At 42.3% G+C, this 21,536-nt stretch overlaps 1 protein-coding gene across 5 annotated transcripts in view; it reads right to left on the bottom strand.

Moving 5' to 3' along the window:
* PTPDC1 (protein tyrosine phosphatase domain containing 1) overlaps positions 1-21,536 on the bottom strand; it is a 64,926-nt gene that overhangs the window by 33,004 nt on the left and 10,386 nt on the right. For 2 of the 5 annotated variants that reach the window (XM_047100682.1, XM_047100706.1), the window contains exons 1-2: positions 4,001-4,375; positions 2,111-3,234 (exon numbers count right to left, since the gene is read on the bottom strand). The exons of 1 other annotated variant lie outside the window; for it this stretch is intronic. The gene's annotated coding sequence lies outside the window, so the exon portion shown is untranslated. 2 more of the 5 variants (XM_047100695.1, XM_047100689.1) reach the window with 2 other exon arrangements.

Genomic DNA, 21,536 nt, shown 5'->3' with positions numbered 1-21,536 from the left:
TCCTAAAATCTGTATGGAATGACAAAAGACCCTGAATAGCCAAAGCAATCCTGAAAAAGAAAAACAAAACTGGAGACATCACAATGCCAGATTTGAAGTTATATTACAAAGCTGTACTCATCAAGACAGTATGGTACTGGCACAAAAACAGACACATAGATCAATGGAACAGAATAGAAAACCCAGAAATGGACTCAGAACTATATGGTCAACTCATCTTCAACAAAGCAGGAAAGAATGTCCAATGGGAAAAAGGGAGTCTCTTTAGCAAATGGTGATGGGAAAACTGAGCAGCGACATGCAGAAGAATGAAACTGGACCACTTGCTTACACCATACACAAAAATAAATTCAAAATGGATGAAAGACCTAATGCGAGACAGGAAACTATCAAAACCCTAGAGAACAAAGGCAGCAACCTCTTTGACTTAGGCCATAGCAACTTCTTACTAGGCACATCGCCGAAGGCAAGGGAAACAAAAGCAGACATGAACTATTGGGACCTCATCAAGATAAAAAGCTTCTGCACAGTGAAGGAAATAATCAACAAAACTAAAAGGCAGGCTATGGAATGGGAGAAGATATTTGCAAATGACATATCAGATAAAGTGTTAGTATCCAAAATCTATAAAGAACTTACCAAACTTAACACCCCAAAACCAAATAATCCAATTCAAAAATGGGCAGAAGACATAAGCTTTTCCAAAGAAGATATCCAGATGTCTAACAGACACATGAAAAGATGCTCAACATCACTCACCCTCAGGTAAATGCAAATCAAAACCACAATGAGATACCACCTCACAGCAGTCAGAATGGCTAAAATTAGCAACACAAGAAACAACAGGTGTTGGGGAGGACGCAAAGGAAGGGGGCCACTCTTGCACTGCTGGTGGGAATGCAAACTGGTGCAGCCGCTCTGGAGAACAGTATAGAGGTTCCTCAAGAAACTAAAAACAGAACTACCCTATGACCCAGCAATTGCACTATTATTTACCCAAGGGATACAAAAATACAGATTCAAAGGGGCATGTGAACTCCAATGCTTATAGCATTGCTATCAACAACAGCCAAACTACGGAAATAGCCCAAATGTCCACAGACTGAAGAATGGATAAAGAAGATGTGGTATACATATATGCAATGAAGTATTACTTGGTAATCAAAAAGAATGAAACCTTGCCATTTGCAACAGCGTGGATGGAGCTAGAGTGTATTATGCTAAGTGAAATAAGTCAATCAGAGAAAGAAATATCATGACTTCACTCATATGTGGAACTTGAGGAATAAAAGAGATGAACATATGGGAGGGGGAGAAAAAGAGAAGAGAGGGAAACAAACCACAAGACACTCTTAACAATAGAGAACAAGCTGAGGGTTGATGGAGGGAGGTGGGTGGGGGATGGGCGATGGGTACTAAGAAGGGCACTTGTTGGGATGAGCACTGGGTATTATACCTAAGTGTTGAATCACTGAATTCTACTCCTGAAACAAATTATCACGCTGTATGCTAACTAACTAGAATATAAATAAAAAAGAACAGTAAAACAAAACTCTTTGTAAATCACCTACATTTATATAGCTTAAACACTGTGTTATTTATTTATTTATTTATTTATTTATTTATTTATTTAGAGAGAAAGAGACAGCATAAGCAGGATAAGGGCAGAGAGTGGGGGAGAGAGAAAAAATCCTAAGCAGTCTCCAGGCTGTCAGCATAGAGCCCGATGCGGGGCTTGATCCCACCAACTGTGAGATCATGACCTGAGCTGAAATCCAGAGTCAGGCCCTTAACCAACTGAGCCACCCAGGCAGTCCTTAAATACTGTGCTTTTGCCAACAACACGAATACGTGCCTTTTATTAAAAGTAATCCTTCTAACCAAGGAAAAATGGTGCAACAAATGGAGTGTCTTCTTTATTGGTCTAATTACCTGAGAGTTACTATACATACTTAGTGTTAAATTATAAATTTTCAGAGATCTGAGAATATAATCAACATCAGTTTGGGAAAGAGTATATTTCAAGCCCTTTCTGAGACTGAGAGTTAAAGGAGAAAATGAAGGGCATCCACGCAGGCCCCTTTCCATGCATGCAGTTGCCCATCACTACCTGTATCCACAAAGCCCGGTGGCCCCCGGCTCCACAAACTCAGCGACCTTCCTCTTTGCCGGAACACCGGTCCTTCTTCTATCCCGCCTCACCTTCCAGCTTCCTCCGGGGAATCCCCACTGCTTATCCAACAGGTCTCAGTTCCTAACCTCTTGTCCTCATCTCGTTAGACGAATTCTATGCAATCAGGACGGCAGCTCTACAGCAGCCTTCGTTTTAGGCTTAGTCCCATCGCTAAGCTGACACCTTTCCAGGCCTCCACCTGCTGCTCTGAGTATCGTGAGGCCCTTCTTGTCTGGCTGGTGGGAACGTGAACTCCTTCCAGCTGTCTGAGAGCCCCAGAAGGTATTCTGTCCACTCCTTCTGTGTCCACCCCTGGCCTTGGGTAGCTCGCATGGTCAGTATTCAGTCAAACACAGGTCAGCGGAGCCCAGCAGGCCCTCTGCACACGTCCATGGCCCTCTCCGTGCCACTTCCTTCCCGCCAGGGCCCTTCACCGCAAATTCCAGCCACCTCAGCTCTCAGTGAATATCCAAGGTAGCTTTGTGTCTGTCCCCGTCCCACAAGGCAGCCTGGGAACTGCCTCCCGGGAGTCCAATCCTGGGCTCACGCGCGTCTTCTTCTTGTCTCTCACAGAGATCATGGTCCCGAGCTGCCTGCTTTCCACTGTCCCAAACCCAGTTTTGTATATTTCAACTGGTTTTCTAGTTGTTTAAGGCAGAAGGTAACCCTGCTCTCCGCAACTTCACCATGGCTGGAAGCAGAAACCCCCTTGGCCCTGGCTAGGGGACTCTGCAGGAGTGTCCACTGTGGAGTTCACTGTGTGAAAACACTGATGTCCAGTCCAACTAGAGGAACTGCTGACCAATTACATACAGCTCAACTAGGCCAGACCATCCTGTGCAGTCACAAGTTCTGTGTTTAAACCTTGACTCTTGGGTGGGACAGAGTGGAAAGTGGGTCATGGGCATTGAGGAAGGCACATGTTGGGATGAACGCCGGGTGTATGGAAACCAATTTGACAATAAATTTCATATTTAAAACAAACAAACAAACAAACAAACAAAACCTTGACTCTGTTCATTGCTGGCCACAGGAACCATTTTCAGCCTCAATTTTCTCCCCTGTAAAATGGGGATTATTATTAGACTACTTTCCTAGCTTATTGTGAGGATAAAGAACAACTACGTGTGTGTGTGTGTGTGTGTGTGTGTGTGTTTCTAACACAATGTCTGGCATGTAGGTATCCGATATATTGCTGTTGTTTTAATTTGCAAACCAGTATCGTAACATTTTATAAGAATCTGTAAAGCACTGCCTTCATGACGTGTAAAACAGTCCTGCCAGCAGTTGGTAACGGCTGACCTTCTGAAGAAGATTTATGAACCATTAGCTGCATCCACAACTGGACTGATTTTGTGTCCTGGTTGTAGAGTCAGGAGAAAGAGGGTTTGAAGAGTAATCCTGTCATTTCACTGCACAATCCTCTTATTTAATTTCATTTCCTGCTGCTAATAACAGATATTTTGCTCACTCTATCCTGCAATTTGCTTTCATCTCAAGAAGTCCCTCGAAATGACTGAAAATTCAGAATTAATCACAGGCTCACTAATTAGTACCTAATACTTAAAACTCAGAACAGCAATGGACGATTACTCATACTGTTAGGAAGAGTCGTCACCGAGTAAGAGTTTGACATAAAGAATGTTCTACTTCATAAAAAAGTCACTTGGCCCAAGAGCCAGGCTCCGTGACAGCCTGAGGGGTTCTGAGGTCACTGCCTTCCGTTCTGCCTTCCGCACAAAAAGCCTGCGTGTGTACTTCTGGGAGAGCTGACGGGGACAGCCCTGAGAAGTCGGGAGGTCGGGGGTGTGGCGTCACCCTTCCCACCTGCTCTGGGGCTCGGAGTCCTCTCGGGCGCCCGTGGGAAGTGCAAGTCCGCGGCCCACCCTCAGGATGTCTGAGGAACGGAACACGTTATCCGCCCACACTCCGTCCAGCTCCTCCTGACGTAAGAGGCCCTCTGCCCACATTAAAGAAACGTGTCAACGGATTACCTTCTACACAGCAATCATGGTAGAAGAATCTGAGGCTGGAAATTTAAGTCTGTGTGGGCAAAAACAGACATTTCCAAGTATATGAGTGACACAGGACAGCTACATAAACACTTTCATGCTTGTGAATAATCTGTTAGTAATAATAAACACGTAGGCTGACTCCAGCCAGGCACCGTTCCAAGTGCCTTGTTTGTTGTAACTCGGAGCCCTCACCACTACACCATTTGGGAAGTACTACCAATACTCCAATCAGAAACACAGTTTATTATTAGGGCAGTTTTAGGTTCACAGCAAAACTACGTGGAAGGCACAGAGAATCCCTGCACACCCCTGTCCCACCCGCACGTGCACGGCCTCCACTGTCGACACCCCCAGCAGACAGCACCTTCGCTACAACCGATGAGCCCACACGGACACGTCATCGTCACCCAGATGTACGGCTTGCCTAAGGCACCACTCCAGGTGGTGGACATTCTACGGATTTGGGCAAATGTATAAGGACACGTATCTGTCATTATGGGATCACACAGAGAATCTTCACTGCCCTGGAAATCCTCCAATCCCCATTCAGTCACCCCTACCCCCACCCCAGCAACTCCTGATCTGTTCACCGTGCCCACAGATTTACCTTTTCCAGAATGTCAAGTAATTGGAATCATACAGTATGTGGCCTTTTCAGATTGGCTTCTTCCACTTAGTGACACACATTTAAGGCTTCTCCACATGTTCTGTGGCCAGCAGTCCGTTTCTTCTTAGTGCTGAGTAATATTCTATTATCTGGACGGACCACGGTCTGCTTATCCAGCCGCCTGCTGAAGGATATTCTACTTGCTACCAAGGCTTGGCAATTATGAATACAGCTGTGTACACGTCTGTGTGCAGATGTTTGTGCGGGCATGGGTTTTTCAGCTCCCGTGGGCAAACACCAAGGACCACGACCACAGGACCGTATGGTAAAAACATGTTTAGGTTCATATATTATTCCCATTTTGCAGATTACAGAACCAAGGCAAAGAGAAGTCAGATAACTTACCTGCAGTCACACAGCTATTAAATGGTGGAGATGGGATCTGAATTCACACCGTTCATTCCACAGTCTGTTCTCTTCACCACCATACACACACAGCCTCTCAACGGTAAAGACCTCGCCCTGAATAAAGGAAACTCCCCTGTTTGCATGCAATGCAACGAATGCAATGTTGTATGCATTCTAACTTTGTGGCGCTGATGATTCCTTGGCTCCCAAGAAACTTTTCAGACCTCGCTATCCACATAGCAAGACTTTCACATTCGTTCTGCTCTGTGCAGACACTTGGCTGGTCCTTCCTTCATCCAAATCTCAACGCACTGCTGTCCCAAAGACAGGTGTCAACCACACACCTCCTTCACATGTTTGGGCTCCTCCACGATGGAGGGTTGTTGGCACTTACCAGCTCTGCGACCGTAAGCACATTCACTGCCACCTCTGAGCCTCACATCTGCCCTGCGGTCACCGTAAAGATGCCCCACGAGCTTGTACAGACCTAATTCCGTGCCCGACTCATAATTCAGTCTATCCTCAACACAGCAGCCAGGGTCACCTGGGTCACACCACCCTTCTCTTCAAACCCACGTAGCCACCCTGTTTACAATTTAAACCAGCTCCCCTCTGTTTCCGTGTCCTCAGGACTTCTGAAGAAAACATGGAATATGGCACATAATTTACTGATTTATCCCTATTATTACATGATTATCTGCCTTCCCCACTAGGAGGTCAGCTCCACGAAGGCAGTTTTGTCTGCTTTGTCAACTACTGTATACAACAGGGCCCAGCACACAGTACATGCTCAATAAAGATTTAGTGAATGAATACACGAATAGCCATTCAAAGGTCATGACCACCAGCACCACCGTCATTTGACGTCACTGTAAAGGGGAAATAGCAGCTATGCCTCACCTGTCTCAGGTTACAGCACCACATGCAAACACAAGGAACTGTTTCCTTATCTTAGTTTTCCTGATCACATTTACATCTCCAACCCCTTGCTGGTCTTCAACCTGACAGATGGGTGTCCCTTCTAATTCCCGGAGGGGTGGGTCTGCTGAACTTCAACTTCCTCTCCTTCAGGATGTTTTCCCTAACACCAATTACGTATTTTATTACCTCCCTTCATCATGCAGGGCCGACTGCAGATTTACCTAGGGGCCCGGATGCTTCCTGACACCACACTTGTATTTTGTCCTTAAAGAATTATAGCACTTTTTATGAGTCCATATGCAGTAAAACAAATGAAAGACCCTATTTCTTTTAAATGGAAACATCCTCACTTCTGAATCTGCAAACTCAAACAAAATGAGGAAACTGAATGGAATTCTTTTTCTCCTCAAATCACCTGGGGGCAGGCAGGCAACATTTAAAAGGTGCCTTTTCCTTCTTGAAGCCCCTCCAGACCTTCTTGCAAGGTGGGTCCTCTGGGAGAGAGCTGGCAGTCCGCCTGAACCTCACGGGCTGCTGTGACCTCACACCTGCACTGCACCTTTGGGAAGGTCCCTGGGCTCTCAGGAGACTCATCACTGATCAGGGAAAACAACACACAGCAGGACCCTTGCCGCTGCATCATCTGAAGAAGTATGCTGTCTGGTTCAGATGCTCCAGAAAACACCTTATGATAAGGCAACGGGTGCGACGTTAACAATAGGCGAAGCAGATCTTCGCAAGCAGGGCTCCCACGCTCCTAGCCTTTGCCCACAAACAGCCACACCAGGATCATCCCCACAGATGTGAACACACCTCACTCACATCAGTGTCACCACCACAGGTACTTCTAAACTCATCAAGATGTCAACCCTTCCTGACTCAACACCCATCAGAGGGGTTCTCTTAAAAGCCCAGCGGCCGGGCCTCACTCCCAGAATTTTCACTTGGTAGGTCTGGGTGGGGCTGAGAATCTGCATTTCTGCCTAGTTTGCAGGGACACTTTATTTATTTTTTTTTATAAATTTTTTTTTTAACATTTATTCATCTTTGAGAGACAGAGAGAGACAGAGCATGAGTGGGGGAGGGGCAGAGAGAGAGAGAGAGAGAGAGAGAGAGAGACACAGAATCCAAAGCAGGCTCCAGGCTCCTAGCTGTCAGCACAGAGCCCGATGCGGGGCTCGAACTCACGAACTGTGAGATCATGACCTGAGCTGAAGTCAGACGCCCAACCAACTAAGCCACCCAGGTGCCCCTCCAGTGATGCTTTGAGAATGCGGCATTAGACAAGCAGCTTGCATTCACATAACAGCAGGTATTCATGGAGGCTACTGTGAATGCAGGGCCCCTGGGTTCTGTTTAGCAGTCACATAATGAAGGCTTCCTTTTACAGTTCTTCCACCAACCTTCACAAAATCCCAAAATACATTAAGAAGACCCACCGCATCAACCAGACCTAGAAAAAGCTTCACATACCTGGGTGAGCCCTGGGTACTAATGTTCCCACCAACATCCTAGTTTGGACCAAGCAACCACCTGGAATCAGGTCACTGCTCTGCCGGTGGTATCCACGGGAAGAAACACTCCCCACTGCAGCCACCAGGTACCACACCACTTTGCTCAGCCTAATTTGGATTCTTAACCAGCAGATGTTCATTAACTAAATATTCCTTTTTAGTAAATATATAAGTAGCGTGGATATAAAATTATGTTCACATTTTGGGGCGCCTGGGCGGCGCAGTCGGTTAAGCGTCCGACTTCAGCCAGGTCACGATCTCGCGGTCCGTGAGTTCGAGCCCCGCGTCAGGCTCTGGGCTGATGGCTCGGAGCCTGGAGCCTGTTTCCGATTCTGTGTCTCCCTCTCTCTCTGCCCCTCCCCCGTTCGTGCTGTGTGTCTCTCTCTGTCCCAAAGAAAATAAATAAACGTTGAAAAAAAAAATTTAAAATTATGTTCACATTTAAATACATTTATATGACATGCTGTTTACAACTTTTTCAATTTCAGGTAGTTCAACATGAAAAGCTTAAAATAATGAGGAAAACAGTTTGTTATTCACTTTTCTATCCTTATTTATAGACTAAGAAGATAACATGATTTTCTACCTCTTCACTTCCTGAACTATTTCTCTAAAAGAAACTATTCTTTTTAAAAAAAATTGTTAATGTTTATTTATTTTTGAGAGAGAGAGAGAAAGAGAGAGAGAACGAACAAGCAGGGGAGGGACAGAGGGAGACATAGAATCCAAAGCAGGCTCCAGGCTCTGAGCTGTCAGCACAGAGCCTGATGCGGGGCTCGAACCCACAAACTGCGAGATCATGACCTGAGCCGAAGTCGGACGTTTTACCAATTAAGCCACCCAGGCGCCCCTAAGAAAAAACTATTCTGTGAAACATATTTCAGTACTTGGGTGACAAGTCTGGGTGACTTAAAACATAAGCGGGAGTGTGGCTCCTGGATCTTCAAAGGCTTAGATCAAACTTTCTACAGGAAGATACATAGAATTTCTGGTTTAAGTAGTGGACTAAGCTAGCTTTCTCTTACACTCTCATACTCTAGCTTTCTCTTCCTCCTAAGACCCCAATGCAAAGAAACTTTAAAAAGAATAACCCCACAGAGCAAGAAGCAGGAGGAGGTTATCGGTGAACTAGTTACCTTAGTAAGCTCCCAGAGGAAAGAAAGCAGGTAGAACTAAAGAGGACAATAAACCAGAGGTGAGGAAGCTGTAGCCCAGAATATGCCCATGCATATTCTGCAGAACACATAGCTGTGTCTCTTCAGAAAGATGGAGAACAGGGAGGTAGCCATCTTCCAAGTGTTGAAAGAAATAGACAGTCAACCAAGAATTCCACATGCAGCTAAACTCTTCCTGAAAAAAATGGAGAAATTAAGTCATCTCCAGATTTAAAAACAAACTTCAAAAAAACAAAACAGAATTTGTTATCAGTCTTGCTTTACAAGAAATACTGTATTTCAGTCCAAAATAAAGGACACTAAAGGGTAACTTGAATCCAGACAAAGAAAGAGCAACAAAAAAGCTCACAAAATAAGCATTATAAAAATACATATAAATAAAACTCTTTTATCTGTTTTAAAAGATGCCTACATAAAGCACTAATTATGAAAATGACTTGAAGAGCTTATAATGTATAAAGATGTAATTTGAACTGAATGCCGGTAATAGTACAAAAGAGAGAGAAAGCAATGAAGGTATATTGGAGCAAAGGTTTTGTATGTTACTAAAATTAAACTAGTATTAATTTGAATTAGACTGTTTTAAGCTAAGATACTAATTGTAATTCCAGGGTAAACACATAGAAGATTACTCAAAATACATAGTCAAGAAACAAAAAGGGAACTGAAAATGTATATTAAAAAAAATATGTAACATGAAAGAAGGCAAGAATCAACGAATAAAGAAATGCAAAAGACCTCAGACATACAAAAAAATACAAAAACGGTAGGTGTAAATTCTAATTTATCAGTAACTTATCAGTAATGTAATTACGTTACATTGAATGTAAATGGATCAGATATTCTACCAAGTAAAAGAATGGCAGAACGGATTTTTTAAAAGATCTATCTAACAAAATACAGGTAAGATCTACATGAGGAGAACTACAAATCATTCATAAACAAAATCAAAGATGAACTAAATAAATGGAAAGATATTTATGTTCATGGCTAGGAAGATTCAACATTGTCAAGATGTCAATTCTTCTCAACCTGGTCTATAGACTCAAGGCAGTCCCAGCCAAAATCCCAGTAAGCTATTTTATGGATATCATTAAAAATATTTCTAAAGTTTATAGGGAGAGGCAAAAGACCTAGAATAGCCAACACAATACTTAGGGAGAACAAAGCTGGAGAAATGACACTACATAACTTCCAAGACTTACTATAAAGCTACAGTAATCAAGACAGTGTGGAATTGGCAAAAGAACAAAACTATAGATCCATGGAACAGAATAGAGAGTCCAGAAACAAACCCACAGAAGCACAATCAACCGATCTTTGACAAAGGAGCAAAAGCAAAACAACGGAGCAAAGACAATCTCCTCAACAAATGGTGCTGGAACAGCTGGACATCCACATAACAACAACAACAAAAATCTAGACACCAATCTTAGACTCTTTACAAAAAGTAATTCACATGGATGGCAAACCGAACCATAAAATGTAAAACTATAAATCCATGATAAACCAGGAGAAAACCTAGATGACCCTGGGTGTGGTGATGCCTCTTTAGATACAACACCAAAGACATGACCCATGAAAAAGTAAATAAGCTGGACTCAACTTAAAAATTCTGCTTTGTGAAAGACAATGCCAAGAGAATAAGAAGACAAGCCACAGACTGGGAGAAAATATTTGCAAAAGACACATCTGATGATGAAATGTTATCCAAAATATACAAAAAACTTTTAAAATTCAACAATAAGAGAACAATCTGATTTAAGAAATGGGTCAAAGACCTTAACAGACACCTCACCAAAGAAGATATACAGATGGAAAATAAGCACATGAAAAGATGCTCCACATCATATGTCATCAAAATGCAAATGAAAACAGTGAGATACCCCTTGACACCTGGCTCACTTTAGATTCAAAGACATGGGCTGGCAGAAAAAAAGATGGAAAAATATATACCATGTAAGCAGTAACCAAAATACGGCTGAGATAGCTATACTAATACCTCACAGAACACTGTAAGACAATAATTGTTATCTGAGGCAAAATAAGGACATTTTACAATGATTAAGAAATCAATTCATCAGGGGCGCCTGAGTGGCTCAGTCGGTTGAGCGTCCGACTTCAGCTCAGGTCATGATCTCAAGGTCTGTGAGTTCGAGCCCCGCGTCGGGCTCTGTGCTGACAGCTCAGAGCCTGGAGCCTGTTTCAGATTCTGTGTCTCCCCCTCTCTCTGCCCCTCCCCCACTCATGCTCTGTCTCTGTCTCAAAAATAAACAAAAACATTAAAAAAAAAAAAAAGAAATCAATTCATCAGGAAGATATAATGACTAAATATCCATGCACATAATAACAGAATCCCAAAATACACAAAGTAAAACTGAAAACCTGAAGAGGTTGTGTTGAAATGGGACAATTCAACAAAAATAGTTGGGAGACTTCAATATTCCACTTTCAGTAACAGAGAGAAAATGAGGCAGAAGATCAACAAAGAAACAGAAGACTTAAAGAATACCACAACTACCTAGTTGTAGCAGACATTTACAAAACACTTCAAGTCCACAAAAGCAGAACACGCATTCTTCTCAAGTTCACATAGAACATTCTCCATAGTAGACCATATCCTAGGTCATAAAACAAATCACAGTAAATTAAAAATGAATTAAATCATAGAAAATATCTTCTTTGACCACAATGAAATTAAATTAGAAGTTAATAACAGAAGAAAGTCATAGATATATAAAAGCTAAATATATATTTAAACCACCAATGAGTCAAAGAAGAAAATACAACAGAAAATATAAAATACTTTGAGATGAAATGAAAACATACAAAATATCAAAACTTGTGGGGTAACCAGTTATAGCAGTGCTTAAAAAGGAAATTTAGAGATATAACTGCATGTATGAAAAAAAGGGAAAGATTATGGTCTGCTGGGGGGGAAAAAAAGGAGAAAGAACTCAAATCAATAACCTACTATTTCACCTTAAGTAACTGGGGAAAAAAAACAAAATGAATCCCAAGCAAGCAGAAAGTAGGAAATGAAAAAGAACACAGTGGAAATAAATGAAATAGAGAAAAACAAAAATAAAAGAGTAAATCAATGAACACAAAATATGGTTCTTTATAAAAATCAACAAAATTGACAAATTTTCAGCTAGACTAACCAAGACTCAAGTACTAAATCAAGAATAACATGGGGTGCCTGAGTGGCTCAGTTGGTTAAGCGTCTGGTTCTTCATTTCAGCTTGGGTCATGATCTCATGTTTTGTAAGTTTGAGCCCTGTGTCGGGCTCTGTGCTAACAGTGCAGAGCCTGCTTGGGATTCTCTCTCTCCCTTCTGTCTCTGCCCTACCCCACCTGCACGCGCGCTCTTTCTCTCTCTCTCAAAATAAACTTAAAGAATAACAAAAGGGACATTATAACTAACTTTACAGAAATAAGGATTATAAAAGAATACTAAGAAGAAAAATATTCCAACAAATAGTGAGATGAAACAAATTACTAGAGAAACACAAACTACCAAGAATACCTTCATGAAGAAATAAAAAATCTGAATAGACCTACAAGAAGTAAAGAAATTAAATTATTTCAAAAATTTCACACAAAGAAAAACCAAGCCCAAATGGTTTCACTGGTGAGTTCTACCAAACATTTAAAGAATTAACACTAACCTTTTCAAACTCTTTCAAAAACAGAAGACTGTCATAATTGATTCGATAAGTACAGTATTACACTGATACTAAAATGGGAAAGATATCACAAGAAACCACTGACCAACATCCCTTACAAATACAGAGACAAAAAGCCTTAAACAATGTTAGTAAACTGAACCCAACAACATAGAGAAAAGTATATACAGCATGGTCAAGTGGAATTTATCTCAGGAATGTAAGGCTGGTTTAACATTAAAAAATCAATTAATGTAATACATCAACATAATAAAGGACAAAAACCACATGATCATCTCAATAGACACAGAAAAAGCATTTCCAAGTCCAACATCCTCTCAAGGTAAAAGCACTCAATAAACTAGCAGAAGAGAATTTTCTCAACCTGATAAAGGGCATCTATGAAAAGCCCACAACTAACATCATGATCTACAGAAAGATGGAGGGCTTTCTCCTAAGATCATGAATAAGACAAGGATATGTACTCTCACCATGTCTGCTCAACATTGTAATGAGGTTCCAATCAGTGCAATGATCCAAGAAAAAGAAATAAAAAGCTTACATATTGGAAAGGAAGAAGTAAAACTATTTCTATTTGCAGATAGGGTGTTATATTTAGAAAGTTCTAAGGAATCCACCAAAAAGACTAGAGAACTGATAAGCAAGTTCAGCAAGTTGGCAAGATACAAAAATGATACACAAAAACAATTTTATTTCTATAAGCTTGAATTATAGTTTTAGTTCTATCAATTCTGTTAAAAATGCTCTTTTTCAAGTCAAGGGAGTTCCCTTTTACTCCTAATTTTCTGGTAGGTTTTTTTTTTTTGTTTGTTTAGAGACAGGGAGAGGGAGTGCATATGTGGGGAGGGAGGGATAGGGGGACTGGAGGGGGAGAGAGAAAAAGAGAGACAGAGAGAGAGACAGAGAGAGAGAGAGAGAGAATGAATCTTAAGCAGGTTCCATGCTCAGTACAGAGCCCAATGAGGGGCTCGAACCCATGAGTCTGGGATCATGACCTGAAGCGAAATCAAAAGTTGGATGCTTAACCGACTGAGCCACCCAGACGACACCTCATTCTGAGAATTTTAATAATGGTCACTGCTTAATTGTGTCAAATGCTTTTTCTGCATCAACTGATATAAATGTATAATTTCTGTCTCTTTAACCTGTTGATATAGTGGATTACCCTGACTGATTTTCAAATACTGAACCAGCCTTGCTCCCTCTCTCAGCACTGCTTTAGGTGTGGCCCACAAACTTTGGTACGTTGAGATTTCATTCAACTCAATATATTTTCTTTAAAAAAAATTTTTTTTTAATGTTTATTCATTTTTGAGAGACAGAGCATGAGTAGGGAGGGGCAGAGAGAGAGAGGAGACACAGAATCTGAAGCAGGCTCCAGGCTCCAAGCTGTCAGCACAGAGCCTGATGCAGGGCCCAATCCACAAACCGTGAGATCATGATCTGAGCGGAAGGCAGACACTCAACCGACTGAGCCACCCAGGCACCCCTCAACTCAATGTATTTTCTACCAAGACAAGCACATCCACACTTGTCACTTTTATTTAACACAGTATGGAGACCAGAGCAATAATTCAAGAAAAAAAAAAAAAAAGTGAAAGGTTTTCATACTGAAAAGGAAAAAGTATAATTATATTTGTTCAAGGATGACATATTATCTATGTAGAACATCTGATACAATCTACAAAAAAATCTATTAGAAACAATAAGTCAATTTAGCAGGACTGTGGTATACATATCAGTATATAAAAACCAATCACATATTATATAATAAGGATAAGTAATGAAGTTAAAATTGAAAACATAATAACATCAAAAAGTAAGAAATATTTAGGGCTACATCTGATAAAAGAGGTAAAAAGTTTGAATACTAAAAACTATAAAGCACTACTAAGAAAAATTAAAGAGGACCTAAAAGGAAGGGCAAGATCTACTGTGTTCACAGTTGAAAAGTCTAGTTAACGTATCAATTCTCCCCATAATGACCAATAGAGCCATCACAATTTCACCCAAAATCCTATGAGGACTTTGTAGAAATTGAAAGCCAATTATGAAACATATGGAAATGCAAAGGATCCAGAGTAGCTAAAACACCATTGAAAAAGAAGAAAAAGTTGTCTATCTAACACTACTTACTTTCAAACAACAGTAATAAAAAGTGAGGTAGTAGCTTAAAGTCAGATAAATGGAACAATGGGACAAAAAAGAACACCCAAAAACATAGCCACACCCGCTGGACAACTCACTTTTGACAAAGATGCTAAAGCAATTTAGTAGAAAAAGTATGCTCTTTTCAACAAAGTGTGCCGGAACCACTGAAAATCCACGTGCAAACAACATGAACTTCAGATGACATCTCACACCTCATGTAAAAATTAACTCAAAATTATCATACACCCAAATGCAAGAACTAAAAACATAAACTTTACAAACATGAGAAAAAACTGACAGAACTGAAAGGAGAAATAGATAAATCCACCATGTATAGTTGGAGGCTTCCACACTCTTCTCCGAAAAACTGACAGACCAAGCAGGCAGATCAGTAAGAATGCAGGTGACTTGAACAGCACTCCCAATCGGCTTGGTCTAATTGGTACGTATAGACCATTTCACCCACCAACAGAAGTGCACATGGAGCAGCACCGGACAGACCACTGCTGCCACATAAAACACATCTTAACAACGTGAAAGCATAGGGGTGACACAAAGTCCTGCTTCGTGGCATATCAGAACCAAAGCAGACATCGGTAATAGAAAGATGGCTCAACAATTAGAAATATTGGGAAGTTGAACAAATACTTCCAAACGACACATGGGTTAGGAAGTCTCAAGAGACAGCTTTAAATATTTTAAACTAATGAAAATGAAAATACAACTTATCTTGCACAACAATGCGAATATACTTAATACTACTGGATTGCACACCTGCTTGCTAAAAGGAAGACCACAAAATTCTCAGTTTTCAGCTCCAGCGAATGGAGGCCCCGAGACAAAACCAAAACCTCACGGCTTCTGCTCTTACTGCGAAGGGCCAGGACGCTGCGGAAAGACCGTTGCCAACTGGAGTGATCCAGGCACCTTCGACCCTCTAGCCAGCCTATTCCAATATCCTCCTCATTCCCAGGGAGGGGGGGGTCCACGGAACTCCTGGCGTTTCCCAATCCCCCCTCTTCATCGACCTGGAGGAACCACTCTCCAGACTGGGAGTGAATCTCTGCCCGTCTGGACCCTCGGTGCTCTACCCGCCACCACCAAGCAGCCCTCCCCTGGGAGCACTGGAACAGCTCACGGAGCGGGGTCTCCAATAAACCTCAGCAGGTTCCGTCCCTGAACCCACTCCCTCCGTCTGGGCCCTCTGAGAGACACACGCCCTTTTCTCCTTCCTTCCTCTGCCCACTCACTTATTGGGCTGAGGTGTCTTAGAAAAATTTCATGCTGCGACTCCTTCCTCCCCAAAGGGGGAAATAATCCTAGAATTTGACAGCAGCAAAGTAGCCAAATCGGTAAGTCAAATGACCCTTCAACGTCTTCTATTTGCTCCTTCTCCGAGCTAACTAGAGCTAAGTCCAAAGACACTGACCATTTGTCCCTGTTAGATCAGCTACCACTCTCCTCACGGGCAAAACCTTCAGCTGATATTAGCAGAACCCACAGTGCACCTCCCATCAAGATTCGAACAGATCCTCCAAACTCTCTCCCCAGAATTAACCAATACTCTCTAAATAAAGAAGCCCTTCAAGGCATCAAGCCCATAACACAAGGTTACAAGGCTCAGGGCCTCAGTGATCCTGCACTAGTTTCCGTAATACTCTATTTTACCTGCGAGAAAACTCAATGGCTGAGGACGACAGTTTGACCAGGATCTCCACACCATACGTCACACTGTTATCACTAACCCCCATCCATAACGACACCCAATCCCACTGAAAACAAAATTTTCACTGTGATTGATGCATATAGTGTATTTTTAGTATTCCAGTAGATAAGGACAGCCAATATATTTTTGCTTTCACTGGGGAAGACTTAAAATCCACCTGCACAGTCATGCCCCAGGGTTTCTCAGAGTCCTTACTTTTCACAAACTTAAAAGCCGATTCAGACGATAGAAAGTGTTCTGCAGGCTCTACTTCGTTCCGATACGCAGAGGATTCGCCCTTCTGCCCCTCTTCTCAGGTCTCTTCACAGGAAGGCAACGTTCGTCCGTTCAAAGCTTTGGCCTTAAACGGACATAAAGTCACCAAAGGAAAACTACCGTTTGCTCAAACTCAGGTTCGATACTTAGGGCCCCTGACCTCAGAACCTGGGCTAGATTTGGACCCAGGCCGACTTCAGGGCACCCTGAACATCCCTAAACCTAAAACCAGCACCAGTTACGAGGTTTTTTGGCCTAGCTGACTGCGTCAAAACTGGACTCCAAACTCTCTTACAGCTCAACCTCCACACGCTTTCCTGAAAATCAACCAACCTGACCCTGTTATTTGGAAAGATCAGGATGACACAGCTTTGGGGACTTTAGGGAAAAGCCTAATACGACCCCTGCCTTTGGACGTCCTTTCAATTCCCCTTTTCCCTCTTGGTATGTGAGAGGGAAGGGAATGCCCTTGGAGCGCTCACCCCAAAATCACGGGCACCACTGCTGTCCCGTAGGGCATTATAGCCAACAACTTGAACCTGTGGCTCAGGGATGTCCCCCCCCCCCCTTGCCTCCCAGCCATTCCTGCCACTGCCCTCTTGGTTGAGGCCACTGCGGAAATAGTCACGGGGTCCCCTCTAGCCATCCTTGTGCCCCATGCAGTGGAAGCCCTCCTGAACTCTCCTCACACTCAATACTCTTCAGCCAGTCGCCTCACTTACCATCCTCCTGCTAACTGCTCCTCATGTGACTGTTCCTTTTTGCAACAGCCTTCACCCCACTATTCCTCTCTCCTCCCTCATTGACAAGACCCTCACGACTGCTCGATGTTGACACATCACCTTTTGACGCCCTGTGACAAGTTACAGGAATTTCTCTGCAGATGAAATACAGACTTTTAATGGTTCACTGATGGTTCTTAGTTAAAGGATGAAAATGATAAATATCGTGCTGGGAGTGCTACTGGAACCCCTTCTGAAGTCACTAAGGGGGCACCTTTACCTCTGCCTACTTCAGCCAGACAGGCTGAGTTACATGCCCGGACTCGAGCTGGATACCCTGGCCAAGGGTAAAACCACAGGCATTTATACCAAGAGCTGGTACCCCTTCCAGTAAGTAACTCAGGACTTTGAAATAGTATGGCAACAGCGAGGTTTACCTCCAATGGAGATAAAATTTTAAATGGCTGTATCTAAATATATCACGTGCCATATTTTTAAGGGCTGCTCTGGCCATTACCAAGGTTCCTGGGCATTCCAGACGTGAGTCCCTGGAGGCCAAAGGAAACCACCTCACTGACATTTCTGCCCCAAATGCTGTTCTCTCGGAGGCCAACAGCCAGACCTCTGCCCTGGTCCAAAGGGATGTTCTCTCAAATGATAATTTGGAAAAACTGACCAGAGACCCCAAAAATTGGCCCCAGAAAAGGAAAAACAGTATTAGAAATCTAGTCATTGTTGGTTTGATAGTAAGAGAGAACTCTGGTGTGGACCAAATAACAATCTGCCCACAGAAGTTCCAAAATCCCCACTGCTCACCACCGTACGTGCTTTCAACCACTGGTCTCCTGACACAGTGATGGCACTTGTGGACCAATACCGGTGCGGAAAAGATAACAGGGCCACAGAAAGTGCCTACTTCGCTCGTCCCACATCCAAGGTATAATCCAGGGAAAACCGCACTTCTCCCAGACTCTGAACCACCCAACGGACCATTAGAGGTTGGCAAATGGATCTCATACGGCTTCCCTACCTCAGGGAAAGAAATATGTTCTTTTTTAAAAATTTTTTTTTTCAACGTTTATTCATTTTTGGGACAGAGAGAGACAGAGCATGAACGGGGGAGGGGCAGAGAGAGAGGGAGACACAGAATCGGAAACAGGCTCCAGGCTCCGAGCCATCAGCCCAGAGCCTGACGCGGGGCTCGAACTCACGGACCGCGAGATCGTGACCTGGCTGAAGTCGGACGCTTAACCGACTGCGCCACCCAGGCACCCCGGAAAGAAATATGTTCTTGTCGTGGTCTGTATGTTTTGCCACCGGACCGAAGCTTCCCCTTGTAGACAGGCCAATGCTTCTGCTGTGGCTAAAATTCTGTTAAAGAAGATTGCTCCTACCTGGGGGCCCCTCTCACACATCATGGTGGTCGGGAAACCCACTTCACCATTCAGGTGCTTTGTTAGTTAGGCGTGCACTGTTCGGCCGTGTGATGTTACCACACTTGCACTGTGCACACGCCACGCTCAGTCCTCAGAGTTGTCACACTCACTCGCGGCATCGTGAAGTCTCAACGGGAAAACTTTGTAGACTATAATGTAATTTGTTATTGTCATATTACTTTTTTTGTTTTGTATAATTATTTTTAGGTTTTGCATTTTATTACCTGTCAAACTTTTGTAAAAACAATGTACCCAATAAGGTGATTCTAGCTCATGCTTCAAGGTGATTTCCAACACTTACAATGTTAAGAAGACAGAAACTTTAGTTGGAAACCACCCGAGGGTCTCTCCCTCCTAACCTTCCTCGTTACTCAAATGTGGCCTGAAGTGGTTTCCAACTGCTATGCATTTTCCCTCCGATGGAGGACATGACAACCAGCAAAGGTCCTCCCTGCCACTGAGGGACTAAACCACTAAATACAGAAAACCTGACTCGGGACAGGTGCTGCTTTTGGGGAAAGCTCTTGATTAAAAGGGGGAATGTGAAAATGAGTAAAGGAAACCTTACTTAGAGTGGAGTTGGGGGTCCGACGAGGGAGCACTCATGCCCCTCTCCCCCACTGCTTGCAGCCTTTGCAGATGCAACAGGAAGAGCCCTACCTTGCATTCAGTCAGGACCAAGTTCACTTTACCACCCCTGCAAGACGAAGGAAGATTTTCTCCTGACTTGGCAACAGTCCAGCCAATGACAGAGAACACAGCCAGCCAATGAGAGGTGTCACAGCCCAGCCAATGAGACACTGTAATATCCAGCCAATGAGAGAGGGTCACAGCTCAGCTAATAAGAGATGAGAGATGGTAATGCCCAGCCAATGTGAGATGTTCACAGCCCAGCCAATGAGAGATGGGCACCACCCTGAAACTCCCATTTACCTCCACTGGACTTTTGTGCAGAACAGCCTTTGCAAATCCCCCTTTCATCCATAAAAGTGCATTCTTCTGCTTTGTTCTCTGAGTTTACCTATGGTTTGTAGTAACCTGAACGTCCTAGATTGCAATTCTTCTACTCCTGTACAGAGTAAAATAACTAGCAGTTTTACTTTTAAGATCAACAGAAAGGACGACACGTCTAAAATCAATAACATAAGCTTCCAACTTCAAACATGAGATAAAGAAAAACAAAACCTAAAGCAAGTAGAAGGAAGGAAACAATAAACCAAACCAAGAGCTAAGAAAAAAAGAGAAGACGCAAATTACCAATCAGGAGTAAAATAGGAGTCATCACTACTAATCTTACAGACATCAAAAAGTTAGTTAAGCGAATAGCACAAACAATTCTATGCCCATAAGCTTGATAATTCATTTTTTTTTTTTTTACTGTTTATTTATTTTTGAGAGGGGGGAGGGGGAGAGAGAGGGAGACACAGAACTCGAAGCAGGCTCCAGGCTCCAAGCTGTCAGCACAGAGCCCGACGTGGGGCTCAAACTCACAAACTGTGAGATCATGACCCGAGCCGAAGTCAGACACATAATTGACTGAACCACCCAGGCACCCCTAAATTTGATAATCTAGATAACATGGACCAATTCTTGAAGGGTGCAACCAACCAAAACTCACCCCAGGAAATACAGATAATATGAACAGCCCTACACCTGAAAAGGATTAAATCAGTGGTAAATCTTCCCCCAAAATGAAAACACCAAGTTCAGATGGTATTACTGGTGAATGTTACCAAACATTTAAGGAAGAAACAATACCACTTTTACAATTTCCTCCAGGAATCAGAAGGGAGATCATCTTTCAACTCATTTTGTAAGGCCAACATTACCTTTTATTCCCAAACTAGATAAATATATTACAAAAAAGAAAACTATAAACCAAGATCTTTCATGAATTTAGATATATTAGCAAAATGAACCCAGCAAACTGACTATATAAAAAGGGTAATACATGGTAACATGGGGTTCATTCCAACAATGCAAGGCTGATTCAACATCTGTAAATCAATGTAATTCATCATATTGATGGAATGAATGAAAAAAGATATGATTATATTAATATATGCAGGAGAAACAAAGTTCAACATCCATTCATGCTAAAAACCCAAAAAACTTAGAAGGGAACTCCCTTAATCTAATAAGACTATTTTTAAGAATCGCAGCTAACATCACACGAAATAGTGAGATGTTAAGTTTCTCCCCAAGATCAGGAAGGAGGATGTTCCCTCTCACCACTTCTAATTCACCTTCATACTAAAAGTTTTAGCTAGTGTAATCACACAGGAAGAAGAAGAGGTATACAAATTGGATAAAAAGAAATAAAAATAAATAAAAGAAAAAGAAAAGAAAAAGAAATAAAGAAGAAAGAAAGAAGAAAGAAAATAAAAATAAAAAAATAAAATAAAAAGAAATAAAACTATCTTTATTCACAGACAACATACCTCTCTATCCAGAAACCCCAAAGAATCTACCAAATAACTCCTGTACATAATAAGTGAATTTAGCACAGCTGAAAGGGACATAATCAAGATAAAAAAGACAACTGCTTTCCTATATACCAGCAATGAACACTTGGAATTTGAATTTTAAAAAATAATACACTTATAACAGCACCTCCCCACATAGAAGTCCTGAGGTATAGATGTAACAAAATATGTACAGGATGTGGGTACAGAAAACCAGAAATCACTGATCAAAAGAAATCAAGGAAAATCTAAATAAAGGGAGAGATATTTCATGTTCTT

This window comes from Lynx rufus, unplaced genomic scaffold (genome assembly GCF_022079265.1).
Source record: "Lynx rufus isolate CCGP_SWC_20201006 ecotype Redwood Valley unplaced genomic scaffold, mLynRuf1.p SCAF_10, whole genome shotgun sequence".
Classification (NCBI taxonomy): Eukaryota; Metazoa; Chordata; class Mammalia; order Carnivora; family Felidae; genus Lynx; species Lynx rufus.
The sequence above is the reverse complement of the archived record's forward strand: the minus strand, read 5'-3'. Positions and strand labels throughout refer to the sequence as shown.